This window comes from Anser brachyrhynchus (genome assembly GCF_964034855.1).
Source record: "Anser brachyrhynchus genome assembly, chromosome: 12".
NCBI lineage: Eukaryota > Metazoa > Chordata > Aves > Anseriformes > Anatidae > Anser > Anser brachyrhynchus.
This window is the reverse complement of record NC_137707.1, coordinates 10672641-10691395: the sequence shown is the minus strand read 5'-3', so window position 1 is coordinate 10691395 and position 18755 is coordinate 10672641. Positions and strand designations below refer to the sequence as shown.

The 18755-nt window shown below is 41.7% G+C and overlaps 1 protein-coding gene across 1 annotated transcript in view; it reads right to left on the bottom strand.

Annotated features, from left to right (window-relative positions):
- Position 1: 1 nt before the first annotated feature.
- The window catches only part of LOC308176684 (uncharacterized protein), a 182640-nt gene continuing 163886 nt past the window's right edge, over positions 2 to 18755 (bottom strand). Inside the window, exon 5 of the transcript XR_013938475.1 lies at positions 2 to 14092. The gene's annotated coding sequence lies outside the window, so the exon portion shown is untranslated. The remainder of the gene's footprint in view (positions 14093 to 18755) is intronic.

Below are 18755 nucleotides of genomic sequence, written 5' to 3'. Positions count from 1 at the left end.
ATAGCGTAGCATAGCATAGCTAACTGGGTACAGCAGCACTGTAACCTCTGTACTGGGTTACAGTTATTAATCTCCTTTGGACAGTGTAATGCAACTGTTTCTGCTGGATAAGATCTGTTAGATTAGTTAGCTGCTCTGCAATAAGACACCTGGACCATCGCTATCCCATATGAACTTTATAGTGTCTTTTGCCCGACCAGATTCATTCATTCAGAAACTGACCAAAATGAGCAGTGCAAGAATGAGATGGGCTGGGGTGGAATGGGCGAGGAGGAGCAGTTCCTTGTTCCTATACGTGCTGTAAGGTGGAGCAGACTTTTGAATCACCGCAGTGGGGTGTGGCAGAGCGTTTTGGTCATCTCTAAACAGCCTGAACTTCACTGACGTGGCAGGGCTGTAAAACATGAGATCACAGTGGGTGCTCAAAAGGCCAGTGCTGACCATCTCCTTCCCTTTCTGGGCACTAAAGTCAGCTTTGGACATTTACGTACCATAGTAGTTAGGACTGGATTAAGAAGTACTTCATGCCTGGGATGACACCCAAGTTTGTGGAAATTGTTTCAAATTTCTGAGGAGCAGTCACAGCCTGAAGCAGAAACACAGTTGTCCTGCACATGGCGTGAGGTGCCACTGGCTGAGCACTTCCAAGGCAACAAAGAGTAATTTGCTGTCCCTCCACTGAAATGAGATATTCTTTCCCCAGCAGGGACATTGGTGTTTCTGGGGTTTCTTGTGCATGCAGGTGATAGTGTTTATGTATTTCTGCTAAAGTGGCATATTATTCCTCAGTGCTGATATCTTTCTGGCCACAGAGGCTAAATTATTATTTCTTGTTCATATCTTTTTTTTTTCCCTGCAAAGGTTTACTCCTTTAATGCTTGTTATTTAGAAACTTTGTTATGTAAATAAAAGTTGTGACCTTTGCCTTTCCATAGGCTAGAGCTAAGTTAATGTGAAATGGTGCAGAGAGAGACAGGGAGCAAACAGGGTTAGAGTACATTTTAAAATGCCATTTTCTTGCTTGTAATTTATTCTTCCTACCTCTAGCGTTCCTTTGCAGAGATATTTATAAAACTAGGTGTTCCATGTACTGTATATCACAGGTTTATTTAGGACTGTTGTTGAAGATTTACACTGCTCAAAAGAGCAGTCAGAGTAGATAATTCCATTTGCAAGCTTCAACAAAATGTTCCAGGGAAAGTACTGTTATCACTGCGGAGAATTTTAATGATGGCAGAGTTTACAGACAACTTATTTGGCAAACAAGGCTGCAGCAACAAACACCTCAGCAAGTTCTTTTGCCAGTGCTGGTGTCTGATTGTTGTTGCTGCCTGTTAGACACACTTTACAGCTCCTCCCAGAAACTTCAGAATTGCATTTATCCTGAAGTGCTAACCTTGCTCTTCATAAAACACCTATCAGGAACTAATCTAAAAAAGTTGCTGAGCACCTCACAGCCCTGACCGGTGAACTCGCTCACTACTTGCTTGGTTGTAAAACTTTTTGTTATAGAAACAAAGCTTTTGTCTTTGCCATTACAAAAGCTAAATAAAATTAACTTTACTAATAAAGCAATATGGTGCAAGGAGACAGAGAGAGAAGCTGGTGAGGGTGCTCCCTACTTTCTGGTAGATGCCGCCCCAATTCACATCCCACTAACCACAGGATTCGCTATTGCAATAAACTAATAGGGTGCCTTGCTCATCTGTTACCAGCTGTTGGAGGGAGTGAGGAAAAGAGGAGCTTGCCAGCCAGTTAACTCCCTTCGTCTTATGGTCCTTGTTGAACAGGTCCTCTCTGCACACATTTAGACCTGCAAGGGCACTCCACGGGGACAGCAGTGACATCCTGGCTATATATTGCACACAAACTGCTTCCTGTGCCACAGCGCGGGTAGCAGCCCAGGACCTGCTCGCTGCAGCAGGCTGTACCACCAATGAAAGAGAAGACAATGTGTGTGGTCTTCCCTTCACAACTGTTTGCTGGTGTCTGGAAAAAGGAGATTTGGGCTACTCCTCATGTTGTGCCTGTTCAGCAAATACATTGGGGTTTGTGTTGCCACCCTGACACCCCTTCATTAGCACTTGAAAACCTCACAAATGTAATCCTGTGTGTCTCACACTGGAAACCTTGAAAGATGCCACACTGCTCCCAAGTGATTTTTTCCTGTTTCGTGCATTGCTTTTATGTTGTCAGCTAGAACAAAGGAAGTTTCAGTTAATTATCTGTGTATTTGTTGAAACCACTAACCTACATCCTATCTACTGTGAAACAGTTGCTTAACTGAAGTTCTTGGCAGATTTACACAACTTCTGCCTGTAAGCTTAAAAAATTCTATTCTCGTATTCAGATTTGCATATTCAATTTCCTCTTATATAAAAAATAAACATTTTACCTTTTTCATTATTCTCCAGTAACTAAAGAAAAGGAGGATGATTCAGTAGCTGGAATATTAACCTGAGCTGTAGAAAATCCAAACTCAACCTCTCCTTGTCCCCAGATTTCCCACTTCTCTAAGTGAGTTCTTCAGCTTTCTCTGCCTTGGGTTCTCATTTGTAAAATGGGAACAACAACATTGTTTTCACAACTGCAGATTGTGAAAATCTTGGCTATTAAAGTGACAGGGACCGTGCAGGTGACTAAATAGATAAACTGTACTGCAGGACTAGAACACGCAGGGTTTTACTCTGATTTTGTGCTTTGAAAATACACTTGTCTCCACAAACGTGACTTTCCTTCAGTGCCATTCTTTTTTGATGGACTATTTCTCAGCTGAATCAGTTTGCTCAGTTCACTTCACAACCCAGCTCACGGACATTATGCCAATGTAATGCAGCAGGCAGGACGAGAGGGCTGGAGGTATGAACTGCTTGAGTTGTACAGCCACTAATGAGGAAATCATGGCCCTAGAGTTCCATGAATCATTTTTTTGCACAGCAGCACATGACATCACGGGAACTCAATTAACATTGCCACCAATTTTGCATAGAGGTGTGATCTTGCATACAATATCCAAACAGATCACATGCAAAGTCACAGCCACCTCACTGACAGACACAAACTGAATGTCACCATCTATGCACCCACCATGTTGTCCTCACTCCTGACAGTAATTAAATGTGATTCTTCTCCTCCTGGGCAAAAATGAAACATCTGCAAGATGTGAAGATTTTTTCATGGATATGGAGGGAGAGGGTTCAGATCTCTCTCTTCTTGCAGATAATTGCTTAGTTTAATGAGGAAGTTTTGCAGAATTTTTAACCATTGCTTTTGTGCCTTGTTTAATTATTTGCATATGGCATCAAGTTAAAAAGAGTGTGCGTATACAGCACTTCTTCTCATTCCTCTACCAAACATTAATGAAAGGAAGAATGAAGTTTCTCACTAATGATGATGGAAAATTGGTTTCAAAACCCCAAAGGTGTCTTGAAGGATACACCAATGATATATAAAGGTCCAAGGAGAGAAATTCAGCACAAAATATTGCCTAGACCCTTTTGGATTCTTTTTGCAAGAGATCCTGTTCCCATTTAGCTTTGTAGTTACGGGAGAGGAGGAGGAAGAGTAAATGCAGAAGGATTTAAGAGACTGCAATGCACACAGCAAGGAAGTGAGGCTGATATACACAGTGCAGACGAGACAACGAATGCCAGCATGGCATATACAGTAAAGGTTACATGCCTAGAGACCGACAGCCAAAGACAAATTTATGGCTTTTTTCTTTTCCCTTTTTTTTTTTTTTTTTAAGTCTCTAGCTAGTGAAAAGTTGAGTGTCTGGAGCAGCCCTTTATGTATTAGTCATAACATCTTGAAGGGCAGCAAATCCACAGTCAGCAGCACAACGCAGTAGAAAAACAGTTGCTAATTGTTCAAGGTGCAGTCACCAGTTACTCTAAGACATCTCACCAAAGTAACAGCCCACCGGCTCAGAAAGGATCATGCTCTACTTCCACTCTGTGCTTCAGAACCTCATTTGTAGTATCGTGTATTTCTTCCCTACTAAGATGATTTCATTTTTGTAGTGTGTTTTTTTAGTGTGAAGAGATACTGATGATCATTAGGAATCAGTGCTTTGGTCAGTGGTAAACACTTGGCCAAGTAAATAGTACAAGAGCCTTGTAACAGGAAGGGATCTGTTTGCCCAACTTCACCTTTTCCTGTAACTGAACTGAGAAGAGCTGCAAGAGCGAGGCCAGGTGATAGTGCTGACATGGCTCATGCATTTCACCACCTCCAACAGGTCTTCAGCTTGGGCTTTTTGAATCCCTAAACAGATAAATAAGTCTATGACAACAAGGCTGGTTTTCTTAGATACTTTTCGGAACAGTTTAGAAATTGCCCACATACACTCAGCTTGAAAATTCCTCCACCACACAGTCCCTGTTCTCTGCCTATGGTTACTGTTTGTCTGCGTTTCCCCCAGCTCCCCTGGGTTATCACTTGAATGTCTTTGACATTAAAATACTTTAACAGGAAGCTGCTCATTATACATCGGCAGACTAGAAAAAAAAGGGTGAAGCAAGAAGGAGAAAAAGATAAATGGAGGCAACAAGGAAGCTACCATTAATAGTGCAAACCAAAATAGCATTTTTTATGTTTCAGTAGGTCTCTAAAACACAAATACATCATAACCATTAACCATCAGATGCACAGTTTACATATGTTACTCCTGATGCTCCCAATTCATTATGTTTTACTGATCTCTAGTAATATTTTGCACAAAATTATGATATTAGAGCAGCTACCGTATATACATGTGGGAAAGAATCTGTAGTGCTTTCTTCACATATTGTGTGCTGGAAGCATGTTTAAACCAGAGCTCAGGGCTTGAAAGGGTCTCAGACCCTCTCTGTGTTGCAATGCAACATTTAATAATAGTCATGGTGCTACTGAAAAGGGATGGGAGATTTATCTGTAAAGACATATAACGGAAAATTATAAATAATAAAAAAATAATGGAGTGGGCTATTTGAAAACTGGAAAAGTCCAGAATAAATGGTGCACTTAACCCACAGTTATACCACAGTATTTTGGGGATCTAACACTGTGGTCCACACAGCAAGTTAGTGTATGGGCTAAAGTGTAATTTTCACCATGGTGAATGTACATAAACTCCAGTCATTGCTAGCCCTGAAGGGGGCTGCAGAGCTGAAACATTGCTATCGGGAACCACAGGGGTTCCTCTAATGGCTTCTCTAGTTCGTTAGATTAAACTTTTACAGCAACATGTAACACCCAGAGCAGCAAAGCTTCGGTTCTGTTCTAACCACAGCTTACTACTAGTGATCAACCCACGCACTGCTAATAGCAAGTGGGATAGAAATAATGCGCAGCCTGATTTGACTCAAAGAAGTATATTTTCCTCAAATCCGACAGTGATTTTTCTCCACTGGAGTCACACTGTAAACCATGAGTTGTCATCTGATGAAGCAGCAGAACATACAATAATTACTAACAGATAGATATGGGCTCGGGATATTTCCCTCTTGCTAGGATGAGCAGGCATCTGTCTGGAGAGAAAGGTGCTAAGGAGCCACAAGTTGCTTGCAGTGAACTTAAGCAAGAATTTTGGGACAAGCTTAGAGTGTCAGGAAACATCCCCTGGCTGACACGAACCAGAATGAGGACAGAGAATGCTAAAATTCCTTATCTAAAACCAGGACGATGAAAGGAATTTCTTGAGAAATACAACTTAGTAAAGCCAGGATGGAGAGTTATTAGGAGTACATCCTTATAGTGTAATAGACCCCATCACCTGACAGCTAGCATGCTTTCTCTTGCTCAATAAAAACACCCCATGGGGGATCCTCAGTAGCCACGAGATTATGCCTGTTCTCAGGCAACGCAGAATTAGCTTTGAGCTGCAGCTGTTGGGATTGGAAGGTACAACATCTGTGGTGTATCCAAAGTTCATCTAGCCAAAGAGAATGTAGTGACTAGGGAGGACCTGGATTAACCTGAGGAAAAATTAACAGGAACAGTTTCCTTCCTTCTTAAAAACTCAACTTTTGTCTGTTGAGAGGCACCGTTACTTGTGTACCACATCAAACTGATACAGCTCCATTTTTTTTTTCCCTGGAGACTGGAGTCCACCAGAGGATTTTTTATCAATGTACTATGGATCGTGCAACATGTATATATTGTAAAATTATAGTAATATCCACAGTATTAGTATTGGCAATACGGGACGCAGAAAGCTGTTCCAGGGAACACACCTTTTACATCACAAAATTCTGACCAGAGATTAGGTTTTCTGAAAGGGACCATTTTGTTAAGAAGCCATTTTGGCAAAGAAAATTGACTGGCTCTAATCAAAGCCACAATGCTATTCCAGTGTGAAAAAAAGAGAGAGAGGTGACTATAATTTTATGGGAATATGAGCATAAAACTGTGAAACAAGATTACCCATGAAATGAAGGAACACAAGGCATTTGCTGTTACATACCCACTACTCTACTCACAGAAGGGTGAAATCATACTAGAGAACACCTATGCCAGGTACCATAAAGGAACAGCATGCTTCATTTCATTTCTCTACTGTGCTGATTTCAAGTGTTCAAAATTCTTGAATCATGCTCTCCAAAACAACAAGGTTTAAAAATAGCAAATGCCATAAATGCTTTCTGGATTTTATTTTATAATCAAGATAATTACAACCCTATTCAAGGTTAAGTGCATAAATGTTATTAATCATTCATTACGCACAATTGAATTAAGGCCCAGCAGCACTCAGACCAGCCCTGCAGACACTTGCTGGCTGACTACCTACCCCTTTCTTAGCAGAAGCAGCACACCTCAGCTGTCACCAGAGACTCTAGCAAAACATTAGCTTTTGTAACATGACTGGAAAGTCACCAAGTTTGGGTTATTTTCAGTCTATGTGGGAGTAAATTCCAGAAAAAGAGCTGGTTGGGGAATTCTCTAGCAGAAGGATTTTCAGTGAGAAAATGCCCTTTTCACAGATCTGAAGCTTTCTGTGTGGAAATAGAAAGTTTGGAAAAACATATTTTTCACTGGGAGGATAAAAATGATGGCTCATCCGGCTGCTGCCTGCACTGAGAAATGCTTCGCAATTCCACTTCTGGCAAAAAGTGAATTTTGCAGCTGCTTCCTAGGGAGCTGCTGAAGTTGAGCCCCAGTCTGCGCCCTCCTGACATGTGAGGTAAGGGGAAGAGGGTGAAGAGGAAGAATCAGAGCCCTCCATGGGCCTGGAAACTCTCAGCAGTTTTCTGCATAGCATCCACGTAGGGAGCAGCAAAGCACAATGAAAACTCCACTTGAGGTCCCAATAAATTAAATTCTTTCTGAAAATCCATTTCTACAAAAAATTTCACTCTGACATTTTGTCCTGATTCAATACACATCTTGTTTCCCTGGAGGCGAGGCTTTCTGTTTTCCAGACAGCTCTGCCCGCGCACCTCTGCTCGCGGCAGGACACTGCGCCACCCACTCCTCCAGGCCCGTAATGAGGGCACTCAGCTGGAGCGACCTTGCCGGCCGCGGCAGCGCGTGGGGAAGGGCTGTCCCCGCGATCAGGCCTCCAGGGAGATTCTGGGATGCCGCCGAAAGCAATTAGCAAACAGCCTTTAGATTATAGTTGAGGTCTCAGGAAAAGCTCAAAACCTCGGCCAGCAGAGCCAGGAAATGTTTGTTCCAGCCGCAGAATAGAAACATGGTTTTAATGGCACTTAAATAAATTGGCGTGCTACAGCAGTGGAGGCCATGAATATATTCGTCTCTTTACTTAGTCGCAGGAAATTGCAATGATGGATTTACATCATTTTATAACTGCATGTGATGCACAGCCAAAACTGAGGGCTCAGGCACGGAGCTGTATTCTAACAAATTCTCAATATTTGCTCATAACCAAAGTTAGCTAGCATGATAGAAGAAGTGCACAGATAGGATGAAATATTCATTCACTATGCTTCAGTTGAGATTTTGAGGTAGTCTTATTTTCCTTGAATGTATGGGTTTATCATTATCAGCCTGAACACAACTAGCACTCTTCAAGGTTTCTTGTTGAAAAGAAATTGAGCGTGCAAATACTCTTTCATCATAATCACACTGGCTGCGCAGGGTAATTCATAAAAGAGCCAGAAATATATTGAAATTCAATATTGTTTTAGTCCAAATCAATATTAATAATTGTTTGCATTTTTAAAGTGCAATTTACAATTGAAAAATGTACAGAGATCAACCCATAGTTGCTAACACATCAAATTTTCCTATTAAACTTAAAAGCACAATAATTTTACTTAAAAATGTTTCTTATAAAGCAGGAGAAGGCATTGATCTGTGAAAACAGCTATCTATTATTTATATGCACAACATTAGAACTGGTTTTAATTATAAATGAGCTGAAAGGTCAGTAACTATTTTATTTTTAAGGTCTTGATTTTAAATTTGGATAGCTTAATACAAATATTTACACAATGTGAGCTTAGCGGTTTCTTTCAGTGGTGGGATGGCTCACAGTGAAAAGTGCTCACAGAGATTAGGCAAGGTTAATTCCCAAGAACGGGCGTAAAGCAGAACCTCTGAGCACCAAATGTAAATGTTCCCATCTGCTTCACTGGAGAACACCGTGCCTGTGACAGGCTTCTTGAAAGTGTATGAAGCGAAACCATGGAGCACTCATGGATGGCTCAGGAAATGCAAATAGTCAGAATTAAGCTTTGGAGGATTTTGCCAGCACCGGAGTTGGGGGTAGGGGAGCATAATCAGTTTGTAAATGTACAGCCTTGTGGTTTGGTAGGGAATTTTTGTGAAAGATTTAAGAAGCTGTCAGTAGCTAGGTTGGAGTTTGCTTTCTAGATGTGTGGACATCAATATCAAAACAGCTTGATGGAAGCAGGAGTTAAACCTTATCTCTTTATCGTCCTGATCTGAATGGCAGACTTGTCGTCAGCCCACTGTGGGCAGCCTGAAGTCTGCTTGGCTCCGCGTGCGCCTCAGCGCTCCTGGCTAAGCCACCACCAGGCTTCTTCATCATGAAATAATTGCAGGGTGATAAAAGCAGAAATTATTATTAAAATGGTTATTTCCTTAAAAGTCCTAGGAGACCATTGAACCTCGGTTGTTGGCTATTTCTGTGGACAGATTTGCTAAGCATCTTTTATCACAGGTTAAGCATAGTTGATCTAGTTTATCCTGGGGATAACTCCCGCTGTGGGCAAACCAGAGAAGCTCAGCCTCTCTGGAACTATCTGCTGGGAACTTCTGTTTGTAACCACTGGCTGCTGCCACCTAAGTTTAATGAAAGCTTAATGAAACCCTAGATCTGAAAATGCAGGTTTTTAATTTTTTAATCAAACTGAGCACGTAGGACAATATACTCGCACAGCCCCAGGAGCTCCAGACGCAGAGCTGTAGGGCTGCACACTGTGCAGTTTCCCCAAGCAACCCCAGTAAAGCAGGGTATGACTGAGCAAGAAAACCATTTAGTGATGTGCTATCATCAGAAAACTGAAGTCTGAAAGGGATATTACAATGATGCAACCAATGAAATCCAAAGCTAAGCAGTCTGCCAAACACTGTGCAGAACGGAGAAGAATTAGACCTCCCTTAATTGCTATGAAAGCTGCAGTGCTCAGCAGGCTGCAGGTGTGGAACAAGACCTACAGCATATGGCAGCACCCCCAGTCCCTTGACTCGAGCCTTGACTTTTCACAGGTCACCTTTTGCATTACAATAGCATTTCTTTTTAATTCTTCTTCTTTTTTTTTTCTTTTTTTTAATACAAGTTTCTTCAAGCTTCATGGAATTAAGATTATATATGATGCTACTCTAGTAATATTACTAGCAGGAAATACCCCTCAGATACACATTTTATTCCATATGGGCTTTGTGTTTAAAAGACAAAAACTTGAACAAGTCTTCAGGAAAAAATGTGTAAAATATTAGTTTAATTTTATCTATCGCTAACGAATTCATGATTACAGCCTTTATCTGTGGCATAAGAAAACCAGCATCAGCTATCACGTTTGTAAGAAATAGCCTAAATGATCTCATGCAAATCATGTAACTCCTCCCTGTGCAAAAATGCACCCTTATGTGGAATAATAAAATAAAAATAAATGCAATTACTTCTTTCCTTCAGACCAGTGTTGGAGAAACTGAATGAAACACTGAATGAAGACTGTGAGGCGCAGAAATGTTACATTAATGGGAACTGTAAGAACAAACCAGCAAGAAATCAAGAATTACTTAGTTGTGTATTACTGGTGTCAGGACAAAGACTGATGCTTTGGTGTGCGCAGAATCTCTCTAAATTAGTCTTACCAAGTCTTAGTCAGGCCAGCGATCTCTGCACCTATTTAGTCTCAGCCTTCCTTTACTTTTTGACATTACCACAAGATCTACAGTTAAAACCTAATTCTTCTGGTATCTCTAACAGAACCATTAAATGTTAATGGCATCAGAAAACTAACATCCATTTCTTTGAGCATCAGTCAGGTTCTTTGGATGCAAATCCCTCCATTTCAGTAAAGAAAGCAGATATTGCTGCCTGCAGTAACAGCCCACAGCCCCCAGGCAGAACTCTTGGTCGGTGTCAACCCAGAGGAGACACAGCATGCAGATGCCAAGGCTGGCCATGGCACTACAGTAACCCTGCCTGATACAGGGCAAACATACCACACAGGCAAAGAACCCCATTTTATATTATCTTTGCTGTTTATTTAGCTGAACCTCATTCACCAGCCCTAACGCTCGTAAGGATCTCAACTGCACAGCCAAAGCATTGGTGCTGTGGAGGGAAATACCAGAAGACATTTTTTTCCTTGGTGTCACAAATACTTTTGACAAATAGTTCCACTGTCTAGAGCAGGCATCATTATGCCTTTCTATATTATAGCAAAAAGAGGGGGGAAGGGACAGGAGTTTTGAGGCTCTGTCTACCTTCCCCTCACTGAATGCAGATGGAGTTACAAACCACGTCTGATGTGAAATGCACCCAGTCGATAAAGTATATCCATTCCTATGGAGTATCAATGTAACAACGGGAACTTTCCCAGTGACATTTAATGATCTCCGATATTTACAGCACCAAAGTATGCCTAGCAGCTAGTTGCCTTATCTGTTCTTATTACAAATCTGACAAAAGGTGCTTAAAAATAATTGAATAACAGCAAACCAAATAGTAATATTCTCTCACTCTACTACCATCACAGAACCGATTTTAAAGAGAGTTCATGCCTACTCAGGATTCTCATTACAGCTCGCTATTGAAAATCCTCTTCTGTTTAAAAGGCTGAGTAGTTGCTCTAAAATCCACGTGTTTCCTCTGACTCTGAAATTTGGAGTGCCTGAATTTGTGGAGCACAGTAGCATACAGATAGGGAAGCACTGTGGATCCCATGTTGGTGTCCCAGCTGCTTGTACAGTGACCATCATGCTGGTCTCTGCTCCCCTGCGTAAATGGGGACCTGTGGTCCTTTGCCAGACAGCCTTGTGCTGAACCGACACAAGGTGAGAGCTGCACCTGTGCCAAGGTGCTCAGTAGCTCCTCATCACACATTACGGCCCAGGATGGTTTGGGCGCCTCTCCCTTTCTGCCCAGGAGCTTGTGCTTCCAGGAGCCCTTCCTGGCATGGCAGGAGACAAGGTGGTGGGAACACAGCAGCAGCCCCCCCAAGTGCAGATGCATTTGTGTGCTGTCCCCCTGCAGTGCCTTGCTGCCCTCTACACCCCTGCACTGCCACTCAGCCAGGAGAGGCTGGGGGCTCCTGGGGCAGTTTGATGAACCACATCACTGGAAGAGTCCAACTTATAAATCTCTTGCTCATACTTTGTTGTTTGTTTTTTTTTTGGGGGTACTGCTGGGAGAAGGGTCCATGGGGCCACAGAGCTGGGGATGGACATGTCTCATGCATCTCTCCGGCTCCGTAGCAGGTGGTTGGGAGGAGGGGGATGCAATCACACCCCATGAGGAACCAGCAGCTCACACCTCCCCAGACACCTGTGTGCATGTCTCCTTTGGCTGGGAAGACTAAAAAGGGCACCAGGTTCTGAGACCTTCCTGGTTTTGAAAATACTTATCCCTCTTCTGTGGTCCAAGGGTCTTCCCAGTTTCCATGTGAATGACAATCTGGAAAGAGCTGATGGGATCTACATGTTGCCAGAAGGGGAAGAAAGGGAATTAAAAGAAAAAAAGAGGATGCACCTCTTTTCTCACACAGTCCTCCAGTTACTGTATGCAGCACATAATGAAACAGCCACATTTCTGAGCACAGACCATGTCTGTCTCCTCGCTCTCTCTGTTAGCATCTACACACTCCCATCTCTCAGAGCACGGCTGTGCTAAAGCTGCGGGTGGTATTGAACACCTTGCCCAGAGCTGACCTTGGCAAAATGCAAAACTTGCAGAAGCCAAGCAGTGCAAGGCTAGGGAAAACGCTCACCACCCTACATAAATGCTCCTATGCAATACTGATAAACATACCTTCATGCTGCCTTTGAGCAGGCACTATCTACCCCAGACACTTGGCTTGCATCCCCCAAGAACCTGCTAAACACATCCGAGCTCTTGACTCTTTGCAAATCCTTATTACACACCGGCTTCCACTTGTATTTTACCTCACCTGTCATTACACCACAACAATTCACTCCTCTTTAAGCGACGACTAAGCCCCCAGATATTTTAATTCCCTAATATATGCCTAGGAGATCTCTCAGCTGGCAGCAGGGCTTTTTTTTTTCCCTTTAGGCACACATGGCATGGAAGCTGGGGGGGTTCAATCCCTGTTTCAGACCTCTCAGCCCATGCAGATTGTCTCATGTAACAGTTATGTCTGTGTACACCCACGCCAAATAATCCTCCAGCAGTCAGAGCAGCTTCCCTTTATACACTGCCATAACATGACAATTGAATTCCAAACAAAAATTCTATTCCGTTTCATTTAGAAATTTGCACTTCAAAATAAAATGCAAATATTTATTTCAGTTTGCTTTATTATGTATCCTAGGAGAAAATTTTCAGCTGGAAAGAAAATGTAACAAGCATTTTAGAGAAGGAAAAAACATTGTTTTCCAAATAAACCTACTTACAGAGCATCTCCTTTCAATTAGCTGCTGCATTTCAAATCAAGAACAACAGGAAATAACTTATCTCTGATATACTGACATAGTCCAAGTGAAAAAGTACCTTGACTCAACAGATGGTGATCTCTCATTAGGGAGAAAGCATTTGTAAAATTTCAATAAGAAACAAATTAGTCATCGTGGCTAGGAGGATTAAGAGAGCTAGTATTAGGTGAAAACAATCAGATGTACACAGTTACGAAAATTGCTTGAGTCAATAAAGGAACCCACTCAACTGCCACAGCAAAATGTTCCGTTTCAAGGTTGTGAGGGCTATTTTCGTCTTCCTGAAGTAACCATAGTAGCATCACAATGAAATAGACACAGTGTGAGCTAAGAGGTAGTTTTCTTTCTGCTTTTGCAGAATTTTTATTGCCTGTTGTTTCCTCAAGTGCAGAATTAAAACCACCCTCACATGTGACAAAGGTTTTTAATTCCTAGCTTACAGGGACCATTTGACAGTTTTCCTCAGGTTTTCTTTTGCTTGGTTATGACTCCCAGACAAAGACTCTCCATATAGTTTTAGGAAAAGAAAATAGCATTTGGGAATCACGAACCTCCCCACTACGTTACATGAACCGCATTGCACATGGCACAGAGTTAAGCTATAATGTTGGAGGACAGGGCCCCACACATATACATGAAACCACTCATAATCCTTGTTGTAAAAACTATTTAAAATCTCATGATGTAGAGCCGTTTGGCACGTGAATAGAACTTTTACCCAATGGTTAGGAACATAATCTTTATGTGTCCATATATACACATATAAAAAAGCTCAAAAACTCTTTAAACTCTGTCCTCTTTCCAACCTTAACACATTTAAAACTGAACAGAAAAAATAATTTATAAAAGCAAACTCCAATGTACATTTGCTTCATACAGACATAAAGGAGAGAATCTGGCTAGGCAGTCACTTGTTTGGTGACCTACCTCTGGAAGTACAGCTCACTCCAGTTGCTCCAGATCTTCTGGGAGAAGGTGTTTTTATTCAGAGTAGCCAGGAACCCTATACAAGAGACAAATGAAACACCTTCAGGACAACTGAAGAAGGGTATTTCAGGGAGGTACAACCATCACTGTCATATAATTGTGCAATCATCTGAAAAAAACTTTGAAAAATGTAATAGTTGCTTTAAATAGAAGTGGCAAGTAGTGGGAGAGGGAAGCATTCTGACTGAGCTCTACCTAGAACCAAGTGGGTATCTGAAAGACTGGGCACCTTTCCTCTGTCCACCTTTCAGAACAGAGTTCATTGCATTCGGTGGAGTTTTCTGTAATGAAGCACTTTGGGAGGGACAACAGCCCTACAAACCTTGCTGGCAGGGCTGGGGGCCTGGCTGCGGGGATCTGCAGCATCGTGTCCTTTCCATACCAGCGCAGAAGAAAGCCAGACAAATTCGTTATTTACACTCACTATTTGCACTGCCAGCGTACAATTCCTGTGAGATGTTAATTTGAAACAAAGTAGAGTTTTTTCATTTCCAATTCAAACTGCTTTGGAGATTATATTTTAGCTTAGGAATAGCATTATAACCCCTCAAGGACCTCGGAGAGGTGTGTGTATTAGCTTGCTACAGACCTACTGCAGTACTGAAGGGATTAGTAACACATGACTCCTGCTACGATTTGCACCCAGAAAGATAGGAATGAAATCTTCTCGACTTTGAAAGGATTATTTTGGTTGTTTACTGAGTGCTGTCCCTTTTGGTCTTTGGTCTTCAATTGTACGTGTGATGGAGATGAGAGGAGCAGCTTTGCCAGGGGGTTCCGAATGGGAAAAAGGGGTCGTGCGCTATTGCTCTGACTTCAGCCACATAAAACAATTTCATAGCTTTTTGCAGTTATGAAAAATTCAGGTTTTAGCATGTTATGTGGGCTAGCATACCTTCTAGTGGTGCACACATCGAAAGGACAAAACTGGCAGACACAACAGAATAGAACTGGACCCACTGATACCTGACAAAGCAATTTTCTACCCAAAGAAGAGAAATCCTGCTGAACCCAATTTTTCCCTCTTTTTGCAGAATACGGGTTCATGTGTATGTGAGCAAAAAAGGACCCTGCAATTTTCAGGATTCTCTTCATATCAAGAAATCCCCATTTTGCATAATTGGAGGAGATGCTGAAAGCCGAGACGCATAATGACATCAGAGACTGGGGAATAGAGCTGTTAAAAGGCAGTAAGTTCTGCCTGATTTCCTACAACACTGATGGTGTGTGCAGGGTTGGTATAACTTAGGTGGGCAGCTCAGTGTGTGCTTTCAGGAGGGCTGGGACACAGGAGACACTAATGAAGCTGTGGAGAAGAAGAGGTGCCAGCTCATCGGGCAGGTCAGTAGGTCTGATCCACCCGAGTGCCAATTCCTGCCTCTGCAAGTGGTTCTTAGGAAAACTGAAAGCTTAAAGTAATGCTGCATGAAATCACACGAGGCGAGTTATGCTTTCTCTTCTTTAAATTCAAACTGCTAAATTGGTCTGTGCATCTGGCACCACTGGCCAGCTGCTCAGACTGTGCCAAGCAGAGCTACATGGGTGAGGGCTCACCATCAGGCTTTGGAGAGAGGCTGGTATGGCACAGAGGTGGGAAGGCTGAGGCACTTCTCTCTGCTAAAGTACTTCAGTTCTGATTCCCAAGAACTCGCCAGGGCCATTTTAAAGAAATTAAACTTAAAATTTCTTATTTCATCCTTCTTCAAAATATTTGCTTTTTGTTATTACACAAAGAAGAACATAATTACATACAAAGTTGAAGCACACCAAGCAAAACTAAAATGTTTTGATTTGAAATATCAGCCGGGAACAATTTTGTCTTTTCCCAGTCTCGGGGCAAATCGAAGTGTTTGTTCTGTTGGTACATCAGCACCAACAGTGACAGAAAATCCAGCACCAAAAGATGAATGTTTGGTGAATGGAAGCAGTCACAGAATTAATAGTTCCTTATTTTTTTCTGTGCTGAAAAAGTTAGAGGATTTGGGGCATAATACTTGGGATTCATTTGCATTTCCCATTTCCAAGAAGAAGTGCTGACAGCTACAGAATAATATGACTTTTAATATCTACGCCTCAAGTACCATGCCTGCATTTGTAAAACTGCTATAAAAAGTTAGTTTTACCTATATGAATATGAATAATGTTTATATATCCTTTTATTATTATTATTTTTATTTTTGTTCTGCAAATGTCATGACAAGCCTGATCTTGGAGTCAGCAGTAAAGCAGAGAGTGGATGCTTGAGTGACAGGGAAACTTAGTGCCCAGTGCTTGAAGGCCTTTTGTCTCTGTAAGTGCTTTGCATAAGGAAATGCATCCTTGGCTCAGCTTCAGATCCGAGAAGCAGCAGTTGTTCACACAGCTGATAGGAACACAGCTAATGCATCTAGAAATGATCATTTCTCTAGTAATAGCAAATCTTTTTCTAATATTCTTGTAGTAATAGTATTTTGATATTTTCCATTCATCTAATTGCCCCCTGTCACTATCCCAGCCTATAACTATATTACACAATCTAACTAAAATTAGCTTAATAACACATGAAGTGAGTGCTCCATTACGGCCCCCTTTCAGAACACACAAAACAGAGTACAGCAGAAGACAAAAACCCATCACAGCTGCCAACAGCTCTCAGTTAAACCTCCTCAGATCAGCTGGAGGAATGCTGAAATTTAACATCTAGTTTTTATTTCTATTTGGTAAAGATTGTTTTATAAAAATATTTCTGCCTTTATAAACATCTCTCTCTCTCCTTTGAATACACGGCAGGCTTTGACTCTGCTCTAAACCAGCAGCCTGTTATCAGCTAAAGGAACTGGTTGTTGCAGCCTGCACAGCACGAGAAATGATGCTTATTGTGTACGTGTGAACTAGACATTTACATTGATTCATAGGTGATTTGTAATTGTCCAATTTAGCAATCAGTAGATGTTTGCAAACAACTTGGGTAGTTTGTTGACTTGCTGATGTCTATGGCAATGTAAACTTGTGGTTGGCATTAGTTTGCTTTCCTTGATTGACTTGGAGCTGTGTCAGCAGCTCAGAGCAGAGCCCCAGAAGGGAGAGTAGGCAGGTCTCCTGCAGTGGGCAGGAACCTTACAGGGTCTCTGTCCCACCTTGGTCTTTCCCCTGGTGCCACATTGGAAAACAGCCTCTTCTGTTCTTGTCTTTGCTTAATTTCTTCCATCTTCAGGCTAATTCTGCCTGTTCTCACTGAGTAACTGAGGTCTTGAAACACTTTTTAAACATTTTTTAAATGTTAAAATTTAAAACATTTGTAGTGCTGTGAATGGTTCATGCCCTATCATGTTTTCCTAGGACAGCCAGTCTAAGATACAGTATGCAAATAAGAAGGTGACCTCCACTAATGATCAACAGACCTTTTCTTGGGAGCAAGTTATCCATACCTCTTTGCCCTGAAAGGTTTTTGTACTTCTAAGCATCAACTTGTGGCCCCTATTAGGGAAAGATCCTCTTCTAGATGGACCAAAGGCAATCCCCTGCATTTCTACCTAAGGAAGTAAATCATGCCCCTAGATTATTACCTTACCAATGTCATTCTTCACACAGACTTGTTGGCAGACAAGGAAGAGAGTGTAACGTCCACAGAACTCATGAATGAACAAACAGCTGTGTGCTATCAGACACAATCCTAAGTGCAGCCTGGCTAACACATCTCATATGAGGAATTAAACAACAGGGACATTGGCAGAAAACTGTTTCTCTGTGCCTTTCGTGGACTGACCATTATCATAATGTCAAATTGCTCATGATAAAAATGTTCACCCATCAGGCTTCCAGAGGGCAACTGCAAAAACAGCAGACTTCCAAAGCACTGCTTTCTGTGTCACTCTTCTCAGAAAATTTAAATTAAAAAGTTCAGCTTAACTTTCATCTATACAAAAATTGCTTTGTCAGAAGGCTGAGGCCCTCCTTTTATGAGCCAGACCTTTCCATGAGGAGCTGCAGGTAACTCCTGTTCAGACGGGCTCGGCAGTAGGCACTATACAGTAACACAGCTCCGACTAAACAGCTAATGCAAACTCTCTCTCCCATCACATTGGTTTGCAGTGTCTTTCTAACAGGCTTTCAGCACTGCCTGCCTGGGAGCAGAAGGGAATTAGTCCTGCTTCTATGTTTGCAAATAAAAGCTATGATGTCTGAAAATTTTGCTAAAATATTCAACTATTTTCCACAAACAAATTTGTATGAATTTTACCTAAAACTATACAGCTTTTTTCCTGAAAAGGTTTGCTTTAATGATGCAGCACCTCTTCTCCTACCCAATGCTAATACTTCTTCACCTCACAATTCTTAGGAGTGCTGCGGTGATTAATGAATGTCTTTGAACTGGAAAGTGCTACCTGAGTGCTAATTATTATCTGCATATACACATAGTTCTGCTGCTTTCAAGGGCAGAACATTCACATACCATTGTAATGGGAAGGCTTAGAAAAACACATATTGATACCTAGGAGTTTTATCCACTGCAGAAATGTATAAAGGAAGAATAAATTAAAAGTTAGATGTTTCAATTCATTATGGCACATCTTGGTGAACTGCTCTCCATCTGTTTTGTGAGTTCAGGGCAGCTGAAAATGGAGTTTTGATTGGAAGCTGCTTGCAACCTTATCTTCTTGCACTCCCAGTAATACTAATCAGAATTATAAAAACATCTT